This window comes from Lissotriton vulgaris, chromosome 1_1, assembly GCF_964263255.1.
Source record: "Lissotriton vulgaris chromosome 1_1, aLisVul1.2, whole genome shotgun sequence".
Classification (NCBI taxonomy): domain Eukaryota; kingdom Metazoa; phylum Chordata; class Amphibia; order Caudata; family Salamandridae; genus Lissotriton; species Lissotriton vulgaris.
The window spans coordinates 1,379,394,764-1,379,409,693 of NC_141685.1; the positions used below are offsets into that span (position 1 = coordinate 1,379,394,764).

Consider the following 14,930-nt stretch of genomic DNA (forward strand, 5'->3'; position numbering starts at 1 on the left):
ACCTGTTAATCTGATACATTTGTGGATTGTTGTTGAGGGCTACCTTCCCTAATGGCAATTTGGACCTCCTCCTCACTGGAATACTCCTCACCTCGACATGTCACATGATATGTACATTCTATTGACTCTGTCTGAATATCTTTTGGACTCATTCAATTGTGGGGTTGTTGTCCCAAAAGCTGTTTCTTTGAAATTGCCTTTGCACACATCTGTAAATAAATGCACTATTGTGAAGCTGTGTGTTGTCTGTTGCAGATAGGACTAAGTAGACTATTGTGGCTGTGTACATATAAAATACACTTCTTAGCATTTAAAGGTAATTGGGCTACAGTCCCTATCACATGATCTGGTTGGACATGGCTGAGTATAATGTACCTCCGCTGTCATGGTAGTATGTGGAAAATCTCATTGAACTATTGAACATCTGGATGTGACAATAACAACAGTACCTTGATTGGCACCCAGTTAAAAAGTCCAACTAATTACAAAATTGTAAAACTGCACAAATTGGATCCTATGAAGCATGTGAGCCACTAATACTTTTTAAAAAATCCAGAAAACCATGCAATGTCATCATGCACATATGTCAGCATTGATGCATACATTGAAGATATCCTATAAGTTGTTTCATAATTTATTCACTGACAATATGCAGACAGTAATAGCCAGACACCTTCTGATTTAGCACCATACCTATGCCACTCAAGGATGTATAAGCTCAGTGCTACATTTTGGATGTCCTTAAGCATGACCTGCATCTACTATGTATTTGAGGTCCTGTGTCAAATGATAAATGGTGTAGTGAGGCACACTGGGATACATAGGGTCAATGTGCCTCTCTATCCCTGAGAGCCCTCACATGCATTGAGTGTGAGAGGAACCACAAACAACATCATTTGTACTATATACACACATAAGAACAAATAGGATCCAGAGCTAAGACCCTGGAAACAACTACTCATCCATAGGTCAAGAGGAAACATCAGACTAATGTTTTTCTAAGTTAGCAAGTAGTTGCACAAATTCACATTCATGAAATGCCACAATTAGCCAGTACTCAATGGTACTGTTGATTGACATTTCCAGGGCAAGTTGGGGCCACTTACATGGCTAGTAACCAGCAAACAAGAATTACCTTCTAGTACAATGGTGCAAGAGTAAGGGCGTAAGTGGCAGGCACCAGTGTGTGTCCCAGCACAGTCATTAACGGGTACTATGGGTGGACAGATCCATTCCTACTATACATGTAGCATAAGTTACACATACAATTCTACAGTAGGTGACTATCTTTGTTTGGCTGTGCATCAATTCAACAAAGATGACCAAAGAATGTTTAAGATTCCTTGAGTGACTCAAATGCAACATAGATTGACTGTTATCTCTAGGTGTCTCACAAAGTTACACATATCTACAATCACTGCAGGAGATTCCTACATCATGTACTCAACTCAACCTAAGCAATTATGATAATTTGTAAACAGGAAATTATTACGCAGTCATGAAAATAGAAAACATTTTTATGAATAAAAATATAATACTGACTAACTTACACTATCCAAACTAAGGTTAAACCAACGTAACCTACCTATACCACAGTAACTTATCTTACCACTACCTTAACATAGCTAAACGTAGCTTTTGCTATGTTACACATTTGGCACAAATAACATGTTAAACATCAATCCCTCAGCCCCCTTAACACACATAGTTGCATAATACAAACTTTAACTACTCCTATACATAAACTTACTACACAATACAATCTAAACAAATATATATATATATATATTGTTATGCGTATTTTTATGTTTGGTGGTTAATTCCACTCAGCAGACGAGTTTGCAGAATGTTGCAATTCTGTACTCTGCTGGGAGTGCAGAGTCCAGCTAAAACGCTGATTCTGCAGTGCAGCAGAGTTTGCCCACACCGCCTACCATTAATGACTATTTACCGAGACAAAATCCACCTTGGAGACAAAAGTCTCTTACATATTCAAATGCCTCTTACCGTTTTCCGTTTTCACCCAGCTTCAAGTGATGTAGCCTCTGGGCGCTGTCTGGACCAGTGACATAACCTGCCAACAGCCAAGCCACTGCTCTGTGGAGGAGGAGTGGTCTCAATACCCTGAAACATGGAGCAGGTTTCATAACCCCAAAACACCTTGGGTCCTAGTAGTCCAGGGCCTCCTGCTGCATGGACAGAGGCTCCTCCTCATTGACAAAGAAAGATGGAACAGGAGAAGCTGTCTGGGGTAGTAAGGAGTGTCCAATGCCGTCTAAGCAAGAAGTACCTTAAGGTGAGGAGGTGGGACTATAGAATGGAAATAGTGCCTGTGATCAAAAGGAGATTATTTGTGACTGGGCATTAGCAGAGGGCACTGGGTGGGTCAGGGGAGGAAATGTCTGGGGTAGAGGAAGTAAGTGATGTGAAGGCAGGCAGAACCAGAGGTGGGGAAATTGGATGCTTAATCAATATGACCCAGTTCCCCACAAATATCGTAGTAGTCTCAGTAATCCTCAGCCTCTCCATTCTCTGTTGGTCCACAGAGAGTTCTACAGGTCAATCAGAGCTGTCTTCTGCCTGCCAGTAACACCTTGTTTATGTAGAGCTTCACACTTAAGTTCTAAGATGCTCTAGCACATTAATTAATGTCTGCAATATATAAAAATAAATAGATCTCTCTTTCTTTCAAACCATCTCTCCCAGCTGGCCCAGCATGATCTTCCTTGCGCCTTACTCTTTAACAGAATATGTAGTCCTCTTTTGGAGTCACATCCTGGATCTGTGCAGCTACCGCCTGCATCTCAGATTCCTTTAGCTGTGATCCTATTAAAATCATTTTTAATATTTGTGTCGCTGCGAGATGCAGTGCACATTTGCCCTGCACCACAACTTTTGGCATCCAGTGTGCTCCCTCACATTGGCATGTTGAAGCCCTGCGATTTGTAGTCCATTTACGCAATCTATTCATGCACATGAGGACTAGGGCAAAGAGGAACTCTGAGGAATTGCACAAAGTTTTTATGCAACCCCGCGGAATTCAGTGTAGTGTAACTACATGAACTCCGCCCACCCTAACTAAAACCTTACAAATATATACAAACAAGTGCCTATAAAATATCTTAAAAATATAAAACCTACCTTATCTAAACGTATACTATCAGCTAACCGACTTACATCTTACAAACTAAAATACTAAAACATATATTGGATAAAACATTAGAAATAAAAATGTCCACAGCAATTGAGACATCTGCTCCATTGCCTCCTCTAGCTTTGTCATGCTCATGTGCTGGCTGGCCTGCTCCTCCCAAATACTGTCCTGATATTGGTTTAATTTCCTCAGTTTATGAATAATGGTGTAGTTGAACACTGATTCCCTCTAGTGAGGCCTCCTGGCCTGTGAGTGCCTCAGCTGTGTGGCAGCAGGTGTAGCTTGTGAAATAGGTGGCTGGGGTGTAGGTTGGTCTGTCCTGGCCACTAGCTGATGTTGATGTTGTGATTGGTGTCATAACATACCAGGACCACCCAGCATTTGAACATTCTTTCAAATTTTGCATCATCCGATATGCCTTAGTAATATTGCGCACGTCAGATAAGCTCCGCCTCATCACGTAGGGCATCAGCTGTCATGTTGTCTAGGGTGAAATCCTTTCAAAATAGTTAGTGCCTGCTGTACATGATGTGTGTGAGAAATAGTCTAACATTGTAACACAATCATATATCTTTGAGCAAACCTATACCAGCAATAGATATGAATAAATAGCTACACAGACATCCACTACATGAGCCAGGAAACTGAGTCAGACGCCATCTGTGTGAGTGCACAAAATGAAACAATAGTCACAATGACACAAATACCATATCATACAGGACTAAAATTCACACTCATGTTAATGACCATATTTAAGTTTGGATACTTTGGCATGCTTCACCACACATGGGATTCAGAGTGGCATCACGCTAATGTGCTGATCATTAATCATCCACATAAGTGTAAGTGGATAAGAAGACACAGTCTAGGCAATCTGGCTTGGCCTTGCAGACCCCATGTGGAGTATCATAAGACTGCACAATTTTCTGACTTCCCTTTTTCTATGTCCGATAGTTAATACATGGATAGGGGGTTGTCATGCACCTCCAGTAGACCATGATTGTGTAACCTTACTAACATTGAGGCAATTGAACAGAAATCTAACAAGTATCTCCAGCTTTGGACTTTTTGGGGAAATTCATTAGGTGTCCTACTGAAAGAAGCTTAAGTACACACATTGGCGGCTCGCAGAGGTAACGCTGTAGGGCAGTGAGATGGGGTGGGGCGAGGCTGGGTAGTGGATATTGGAGTCCAACATACAACGGCATAGGTGAACGTAAATAAATATTTGCTGTGCATGTCGGACTCCACTACAACCTCACGCAGCCCCGCCCCGCCTCACTGCCCCACAGAGTCACCTCTGTGAGCTGCCACTATGTACACATATCATCCAGTAGCGGTTGGTGGTGGGAGTAGCTGCCGGGCGGTGATGTGGGGAGGGGGTAATGATTTATGGATTACCGAGGATTACAGGCGAGTAAACATATAAATAAATAAAACGATTTTCGTTGCGCGCACTGCATCCCCAAATGCGATGCAGTGCACCCAACAAAATTTGTTTGATTTATTTATTTGTTTACTTACCAGTAATCCTCTGTAATCCACAGATTACTACCCCCCACCCTGCCCCTTCCCCTCCCCACATCACTGCCCAGCGGCTCCTCCCACCACCGACCACTACTGATATTATCCCAAGGCTGCATTCAAATGCATGCATCATTAATTCTGCATAGCATCTAAGTAGTGTCTGTATGCTTGTCCTACCACTCACCTGGTATAAAAAGAGCTAAAAAAGATGAATGGACCCTTGCATCATAACTCTGTGGGAGGATCAAGAAACATTGAGGCTGGATTAGAACACACATACTTTGAAGTTAGTCTAACACATTGAATAACTATTTGTCACTACAATAATTAACAAACACATTAACAGACACATATGTAGGCCTGTCATGTGTTGACTGTAATGGGGCAAAGACATTACTTAACTATATGTTGCGCTTCAGCAAAAACATATGCTTCAACTACCATATCCAAATTTGCTTACCCTTGATGTTCAATTAACATGATGCTGCCATTCACACGGGACCTCTGTCTTACTCTTGTGCATGCCTTGTGGTCCAAGGATATTGCATTCCCTGACACAGGTAAAGGCACACGCTCAACTTACATTTCATCTCTGGGTGGATACAACATTTTTGATGCACGCAACAATGCGCTTTTACACTCAGGTCAGAGTTGCACAAGTCTTGCCATGCAAAGGAAAGTTCATATCACAATCCCGCCCTTCAATGGGTTAGTGTGTATGCATTTATTGTTTTGTCTGCTCTTTAACCCAAGTGAAATCACACTCTTGACATCTTAGTATTATTCAGGTGTCAGATGTTTGTATATAACCTATCCCGTGTCATACTGCTCTGGCTATTTACTCACTGTACAATGGTATCTGCTCATATTGGATATTTTCAGGCCTTTGTTCCTCAATTCATTGCTGAGCAATGTATTGCAAATGTGTCCTTTATTTACGTTATCAGTAAACAACAAAGTGGACGGACCGTGAAGGGGATCCAAATGTTAGGCTGCCGCAATGTCATACACTGGAATGGGAATAACCTTAGGGTTTTTTATGAAGAACCCTCACCCACCAACCTAGTTGGTGACATGCTTCATCATTGGGTTCCCAGCCGGGCTGCCGAGTGCAACCCAGCCGTGCTACGACGCCTGAATTATAGCAGAGCTGTTTTTTTTGGTTTTGTTTGAGTGAGGAGGGAGTGCTCAGGGTGTGGTTATAAAAGTAACTCTGAGATATTCAATGGATACCTTTATTCTTGAGTTCTAGGGCACGGTTAAAAACTGAGAGGGGATAATTATGAAGATATGAATGATTTTCATTTTCTCCATTTCCTGGTCGACATGTTTCAGCCTCGACAAGAGGTGCTGAGGCTTTCTTCAAGATCAAAGAAAGTGACTAAGTGAGTGTATTGCAGCACACACGCTAAGGTGTGCTGTGGTGCAGTGATGTTACTGTGCTTACGGTTCCCACCATCAAAAAAGAGTATAAGACCTATAGATCGTTTGCAGCCGATCCCGGAGGGGGAAGACTCCTGTAGTCACACAGTCATATCTGTCTGCCTGCGATACTTAGAGCGGACCTTCTCCGTAATGTAGCAATATGTGGTATATGTGTCAATGTGGCCAGGAAATAGTTCACATGTGCTGTGTTTTGTGATGCACAACACATTTATGTATGATTTCTTTACAAGTGACAGCTTTTAAATGTTCGCATGACCATAGACCTTTGTCCATGAAAAATGTCACTTACTATCTCTGATGGTATCTATAAATACGTTACTTACAGCCAAATGCTATCATTCTGCATGGTAACACATTGTTGATATACATTACAATGTGAGGTTATTCTCAGGGTTGGTAGTTAGTGGTTTGTGTTCCTAACTTCACTGAGTCCCAGCTGTTAGACACTTTGCTACTGCACAACACAGCAAGACTGCTAGCAGTGCAGGTCTGCACTGTTCACGTGCAAGGGGAGAGTAATGATCAAATTGGAATAGGAAATGTGGCATGCCTGGCTTGTACCTTTATTGCAGTTCACTCCTTCACATTTCTTTTCTATATATGTGCAATGGATAGGGGAGACACATGGCCCCATGTTGCTCAACAGGTCTGATGACATGATTATTAAATGTGAGGCTAATTTCCATTTGACAAGATGTGGGTGAGTTGAGGTTTATTGGGACTGTGACATAAACACCAACACAAATGATGTATTCAAACTCTTATTTCCATGTTGGACCTTCCTATTATGTTCGGACATTCTCTCCATCAAAGTACATGTACTTTAAAAGAAGAAATTCTCCATAAGGTGGGTGTGTCACCGACTACCAGCCACTGTATTTTGGATAACTCCTCAATAGGGTCCTGAGCATCGTGGTCCACGTCCCACAGGACATTTGTCCGGAAACAGATGTTATGAAGAACGGCACAAATCAGGATGATTTATGCAGACCAAAGAAGGTGAGTATAGCAATCTACCCCCTGACATGTCCAGGCATCTGAACTGGGGTTTCAGTATACCAAAGCTTCTATCCACGATGTTGCAGGTCATGACCAGCGCATGTTTGTAGTGTCCCTCCGGCTCAGTGTGGGGATGCACTTCTGGGGTCAGAAACCAAGGCTGGAGACAATATCCTTGATCAGCTGAAAGTTAGACATGCTTTTGCTCCCTATTACAGCTTCAACCATGACTGTGTGATTTATGTGTACTGAATGACTCAAACACATTTATTACTGTATTTCAAAATATGTGTTAGTTTTCCAATAGGCCATAAGTTTTCATACATCTCTTCCAGTTCTCTGTGAGATTGCAAATATTGAGCAAGGCCTGATACATTATACACTTCTACATCCTGGCTATCATGTTTATCCAGTCGCTTACTGTGATGGGTATTTAGAGATGTACCTGATCAATCTGTGTTATGTACACTCATTATATGTGTGAAGTGGCAGATTATTAATCTGATATCGATTTAGTTGGTCCTTATTAGGTAGGTTGTGCCATTCCCAACATGTTTAACATTCACATACAAATGTCCATGTTGAACCGCAGATTGTGTTTGTGGCTACGGGGAACATCCTTTACGACGCGGATTTTACACCGCAGTGCTTTTACGACGCATCCGTTACAAGGCAAGTCGTAACCACGACTTGCGCTGGAGGGTGCTAGAGGATTAAGAATAGTATATTTACTATTCCAACACCTTCCCTAGTGTACACGGGGACTGGTGTTAGAATAGTAAATTATACTATTCTCAATCCGCGCCCCCAAGGCAAGTGGTGGTAATGACTTGCGTTGTAAGGGACGCGTTGTAAAAGCACGCGTTGTGACGGTACGCGTCGTACCGTCGTACATCCTGTGGCTACATGACATTGGCACAGCCGTTTCATAGTTCAATTACTTGACCATGTGATTTTGGTGCATACACTTGGTGCAGTTTTAAAAATATCACATGAAATGCCATGCTATTTACTGTCAGCATTCAAGTATTGTTTTTGCCAGAAACGTTGTCATGGTGCACTTTGAATGAGGCTTATGTATTGCCATGTGGGCCATATTTATGTGGGCCACACTGATGTTCTTACAAGGAGCTTTCTACTCTAAAAGTAAACACAACACATTGGTTTTTCACATGTATGTGTATGACTCTATTTTTTAGGGGATTATTTACTATGCCTTTAATTTTACTAATTGCTGTCGCTAATATATGTTGAGATTGGTATCCAGAGTAAACAGTGGTGCTTTATCCAAGCTGGAATTCATTCTATGTTGGTGACTGATGTATGACATGTTTGGCTGCATTGTGTTTGTCTTAATGAGTTTCATACTGCTAGATTCATATGCTTTTCATTTTCGTTTCTTACTCCACAGCACAGGTAAGCCTTCACATTGGTTACATCAGTCAATGCGGCCTTCAACCTATGTGTATGTGTGTACACAGACTGTCGGTATTGCTGAGACATATGCATATTTTTACTGTAGGTAGCCCAATGTTGTCCAGTATTGACATTCACACATGTCTGGGGACTAAACTGACATGTAACACATGGCCTTTCCACATACTTCTTCCTGGCTTAGTCCAGTATTTTAATCAACATACAACTATACTGTTATGTGTGACACACTTGCTCATTTCCACAGTACTTTTTCTCACACCATTGACCTTGTTGACCTTTGACTGATACCAAGAGTAGGTAAGCCATTGATTAGACACCTATCTCAGACTTTTCTCGTGTTGCCTCTGTACTCATGTGGACTTGTCTGTCATACCACAGGGTTTCATTAGTGATTCGTTACCAAGTGCAGTTGATGTGGTTTCATCCATCCATACATAGAGAAATTATACATTGTTACTCGCTGACGTTCTATCGCTACTGCCTTAGACAGATTAGTAAGTGGATGTCAGTTTGGGAAATCATAGTCTACACTTGCAGTGCTATTTTCCCACTATTTGCACATGGCACCATGGCCCAGATATTTGGTTAAGTGGCACTACCGTGCAGCAAGTCATCTGTATTCACTACACTGTATCACTGAGAAAGGGCAGTAGTGCAGAGTATTTAAGGCATACTGCACTTCCTCATATTTCAGGCTACGCTGGCACATAATGTGCTGCCTAGTACAAACATAGGCACACTTGCACCATGGTGCTCGGGTGCCTGCATTGCATATGGTTGTCTTTGTGAAAGAGGGGCACCTACCTGCATATTATGAACCCTCAGAGCCCTCACCATCTATGTATGTGCGCCACAGCACACAGCACACATAGGAAACAGGAGTGATTTGGATCACTTCAGTTGTTTTTTCCTTGTTACACATCACCTAGGGAGACCAACTGATTTGTCACATTTCAAGGTTTACCTGGTGTGGGACACATGACCTGCCTTCCCCAACTATTTTATGTGGCTTGTCTTCATCTCCCACAGCCAATGTGTCATTACCTATGGCTCTGTTGGTGATGCCCAGGACTTTTGATGCATTTCAAGCTCTGCGTGGCGCTTGCCGGCAATATGTCACATATTGACAAAATCAAAAATATCACTGCATGGGTTTTATGCTGGATTTTATGGGGGAACAGAAAATTGGACTATTCTAGTCTCTGTGTGAGGAGTCGTCTCTGGCGCAGGTATTTTCCAACACAGGTCTACAAGAACAGGCCCATATGGCCACATGCGTCAACTTGTAGATATCGTTTGCTGCCTGTGTATCAAAATTAGTGACGCAATGCCGGCGCAGGCTTTTCATTGATATGCCCCTAAGTATTGTAAGTACCCTTGAGTTATTGAAGAGAATCGTCTCAATATGACAATTTCAGCTTAACATAGAAGACGGTGTGCACCGGGCACCAACCTATGTACGTGTTCTTTTTTTGGTATCTGTAAAGTTTTCACCATAGTATGAAAGCTGCAGATAGTAGAATATTAAGCACCTTTAGATCTTGGTTATTTCTAGCAAGTAGTATATTTTTTGACAGCTGTTGCATAGAATGTGCACTGTTCTTAGTATATTTGTTTGATAGTCTGTGGTGTACTTCTTATGACAGTTTCAGTGTTTGCAAGAAGTGTAGTATAAGGTAAACTCTCTCTGTAGAGTAAGCACTGTTTACAGTACTCAGTTCTCTACTGATATCACCTTCATTTCTTAATGTAGGTTCGGTGTGTGTCAGGGGTTGAATACAGCCAAAAGCTGTCTGAGTAGGACATTTGTTATGGAATTGGCATACGCTATTTTGGCTTTATACCTATTTATTATCATACTCCATGAGGGTTTCCCATATATCTGTGGTTGATTGTTAATGTGAACTATGCTACGCGTAAAGCCATAGCAATTTACACAGCAATATCCAGGAAAACGAAGCTTGGATGATGTAGAGCTTTCTGATCGGCTCAGGGAGCCTTATTTCACTTGGGCTCTCTCACTCCCATGGGAGTCAGACTCTAGCAGGTGTGAGTGCTCTGATTGGCTGCCAGCAACATGGAGATAAATTGTCCTGGTGGCCATTACAGGACTTGGGCAAATTATTTTATTTCAAAAGCTCAAAAGCTTCAAGGTCGCACTCAAGTGCCAATTACCATTGTGGTTCCTGTAAACTAACCGGAATGAAATAAAATTAATTTGAACGGTTGTCCTGCCGTGAAGGTTTGCACCATCTGGGATAAGAAGAGGCTGCGCAAACAGAAACTTTACCGATTTTTGCAACAGCGCTGCCAATATGGAATTAATTAGCCTGCTTTGCATCACGGGGCCCACTGGAGGGTTTTTCCAAAAGAATGAAGATTGCTGTAAGAAAATTAAATGTTACACTGAACAAAGGACCACATGTCCCTGCATGCATCACAAAGGACCCACTTGGGGTAGGATACTAAAGCGCATGCCCTCTGTTTCACACGTTTTCAGCTGCCCACTGAAGAAGAGGCTGCTACCTTGGGGAGAATAAAGAGACTTTAACTAAGTATGCAGAAGCTGGTTTTCCTCTAAACTAACCGGAATGTTAATTGGCAGTTGAGTGCGACCTTGAAGCTGTTGGGCCTTTGAAATAAAAAGAATACCTAAATAAATACATATTTAAGGCCTTGAAACCAATAACCAGAACAGAAAATAACACCTTTTCACCTGCGAGAGAAACTCCTCTGGCCTGTCTGTAAACACTGGACGTGTGTATACATAAATCGGTAATGGATTTCTGCTGTGGACAGTGGAAACCCTTAATGCTTCCTGAACTTTGTGCCGTGAATAAAGAGCTGCATTTGGTGAAGATTTTAGAGCTGTTTCCAGGTAAATGCTGGGGTAGAGTGCAGTGCTTTCCTTCCAGAGCCAGTAGAGTTCATCATTTCTCTTTTTTTCGACATCCGAGCAACTTCCTGTATAATTGTTGGGGTATTGTTTATAGTTATAGTTGTAACATTCAGGAAACAAGTAAAATCCCCAGGCCCTGGCTGGCCTTTTTGACTTCCCCAGTGATAACGTTCCTTCCATAATACTCTTTGCTGCAGTCTCAAATGCCTTTTTAGCAATTGGATTTGCTTTTAGGGATGTAAGTTTGCGATTTTCTTTAAGGACAAGCTCAATTGATTTATTTTGGTACACACGCTTGAGTCCCCAGTTCCGAACCCATAATGGCCGCCATTCTTCCCAGTCAATCACTGCCAATCCGCTCTGTTTTATGTCTGGCATATAATATGTGATGTCGTCAGCAGTTTTCTTGAGATGGTGAGATAAGTGGATTAGCTGAGGTAGCCCTCCATTGAAAGATTCACCAGTGGTCTCATCAATATAGGGATGAGAGCCCAGCCGGTTTTTATAGAACAGGGCCAATGTCTGGTTGATTGCGGTTCTCATTGGACTGGCTACGAATTGGAACAATTGCAGACTCAGGTTGGTTTTGTGGTGTTTAATGCATCGTTCAGTTGGGGCATTCCAGATGGTAATGAATGGAGACTTCCCTACCACAGGAGGAGCTCTCAGAGTTGATGACTTGTTAGATGAAACCAGATTGACAAAACACAGGGAGACCCAGATTACTCTGTGGAAGATGTCATTTGGCATAATGACGAAGAGTTTCATGGTGGACTTCTCTGTAGAATAAATACTTCTCGTCACGCCAAGGGAAATACGCTGTTTCACCTGCCGTAGAACAATAAAATTGATACAGTTATTGAAATGGGACAGATACAACCTGGGTCTGCTTACATTTTAAATATTAATAATGTCTCAAAGATCTGTCATTGTGCTCCCATTCTAGCCAATCATTGAATATCCGTACTTCTAGTAATTATGTTTTTGGGTTAGGCTCATTTATAGCGAACAACACAATGTGGTCTTCAACTCTGACAACTGCACATTGTTTGCATTTGTATTTTCTTTATTATAGGCTTTTATATTAAAAAGGTATTGAGGGGAAATTTACAAATGTTTTCTGATGTGATCGCATCACGCAGCTCAATAAAGTGTAGTGTCTATTTAATATATGTTAGAAAGGTCCATATGTGGTCTTCTCTGTGCTACACCCTGATTCCTCACCTGAAGAGGTGCGACCCACTCGCAAAGAGCCTGAGGACCCCCCCGCCCACTGCTGTAGAGGAAGCTGATGATCCAGAGCAGAAGACTTTTGCAACGTTTAAGGCCTGACCTGGAAAGAGGACCTCCAGCCCTGCCCTCATCGAGGGAATTGACATCAAGCCCCTGCTGTCCTGATTTTAGAGGCTCGCATGGAGGATCACTGCCTACTGGATGAGGAGTGAGGTGCTCACTTGGAGTCCCAGGGCTCAGTGGTATCTGGAAAGGAACAGGAGCCCCTCTGGAGCCTGAGATTGGACCTCGTGGGGGCTTACACACACCCAGTACAATGGTGCAGGACAAAGACCCTAAACAAGGGAAAATGGCCCTCTACATCCAACTGAGACTGTACAACCCCCGCTGCTGGAGATACAATTCTCAAGGGCGGCATCATAAGGAAAGATCGGGAAGGTCTGCTCCGAAGTCACATTGCTCCGCCAGGACCTGCGTAACACCTCTGAAAGGGTGACTGAAACTGAAACTTGTGTCAAGGAAGTTGAGGAGGCAATCAAAGAACTTCAAACTGAGATCTCAGAGCTGGTGAGCACCACCAGGAATGTCCTTTGGCATATTGAAGATGCTGAGAACAGGGTGTGCAGAAATAATCTACGCTTTGTGGGTTTTCCGGAAGGAGTTGAAGAGATAAGCCCAGGTTTCCTGACCTCCTGTCTGAAAATCATCATCTTACCAGACAAATTCTCCTCCCGCTTTGTGATTGAACGGGCCCATTGAGTGCTGAGTGCCAGGCCTCCACTGGGCGCACCTCCCTGGCTATTCATTGTGAAATTCCTTAATTTTCTGGACAGGGACATGATCTGTCGAGGAGCCCGAGGCTTAGGTGAGACTAGACACCCCAACTCTAAAACTATAATCTTCCTGGACTAGAACAAGAGGTGAATCTTTGAGTCTGCAATGGCAAGGTGCAGGACTCATCAAATTCAATATATGCTTCTGTTTCTGACAAAACTCTGTCATCTTTATGGGAAAAATACACTTTTTCCAGTTGTCAGGAAAGGCATGGTCCCAGGTGGAGGAGAGACTAGTGCTAGGCCCGCTCGGGGTGCCATGCACAGAGACATGCTCGACAGGCAGAACGGAGACCAGGTCCAAGGCCTTGCCACGTGAGAGGAAGAAGGAGGAGGGAGGAGCACAGTTGAAGACGTGCTGTTGGGGGAACACCATATGCGATGCAAGGGACTGAGTGAAATGGAGGGAATGCCTTGGACCCACGGGGCCCTCCAATGTGAGGAAATCAAAAGCCAGAGATGACTCCAGCCTAGGGTTTATTATCATACAGAATCAGAGAGCCAGGGATGTCTTCAGAGAATAAAGCTCAAAACCCAGTAGTTTACAAAATACTGTCCCTTGAACACACTATTAAGCCAGACCGGTCACCGCCATGGGAGGAACTCACTGACTCAATCCATATGAACATCTGACCTGCCATCAATGCTCTGGTCACAAGAGCAATGGACACACAAGCTGCGCCCCGGAAGTCTTCTGTTCCCTGCTTGGGACTTACACCGGTAGTGACTACGAAGGTGACATGTTCCCTGAGGGCCTAAGTTGATTCTTCTGAACTGTTTCCATGTTGTGAGAGTTTGAACTCCTGGCATTACATTTAAAAACTGAGGGGGTGGCTGACAGACCTCTCCTTCTCCTCTTAAACAGAGTAGTTAAATAATTCTAAGGTTAAGTGTTTTGAGAAGGTTGTTAGGGGTTGGTTGTGAAGGAAATGGGATTGTTGTTTTGCAGGGTCAGGCCCATCGTATGGGTCTTGATAGACAGCTGACATGGAGATTGCAAAAGGGTCTCAGATCAGTAATACACACAACATTTACTCACCTCACCCATGTCGACTCCCTTAGCTAAGCAGGCCCTCATGTTCCTGACATGGAATGTGAACGGTCTCGGTGACAGAATTAAACAAGGGTTGATCTCATGCCACATCAAATGCTTACACCAGGATGTAGTGATGCTTCAGAAAACACATCTGTACTGAATTATATTTTAGTCCCAGTGGGGAAGTTGGGATAGGTTGGCAGGGTTGAGTGCCTTGCCAGGGGATTGTCTGACCACTCGCCATTATGGATACAGCTGGAGCGGAGGACCCCGGAATCGCAGCCACAATGGAGACTCAACGCTTGGGACCTGCAAACGGGAGCCATTGTATGAGGGATCAGCACAAACACCAAGGCCTTTTTCAAA

The 14,930-nt window shown here is 43.0% G+C and overlaps 1 pseudogene; it reads right to left on the reverse strand.

Annotated features, from left to right (window-relative positions):
- Nucleotides 1-12,230, reverse strand: part of LOC147750538 (hyaluronidase pseudogene) — a 25,996-nt pseudogene extending 13,766 nt beyond the window's left edge.
- Nucleotides 12,231-14,930: the final 2,700 nt, after the last annotated feature.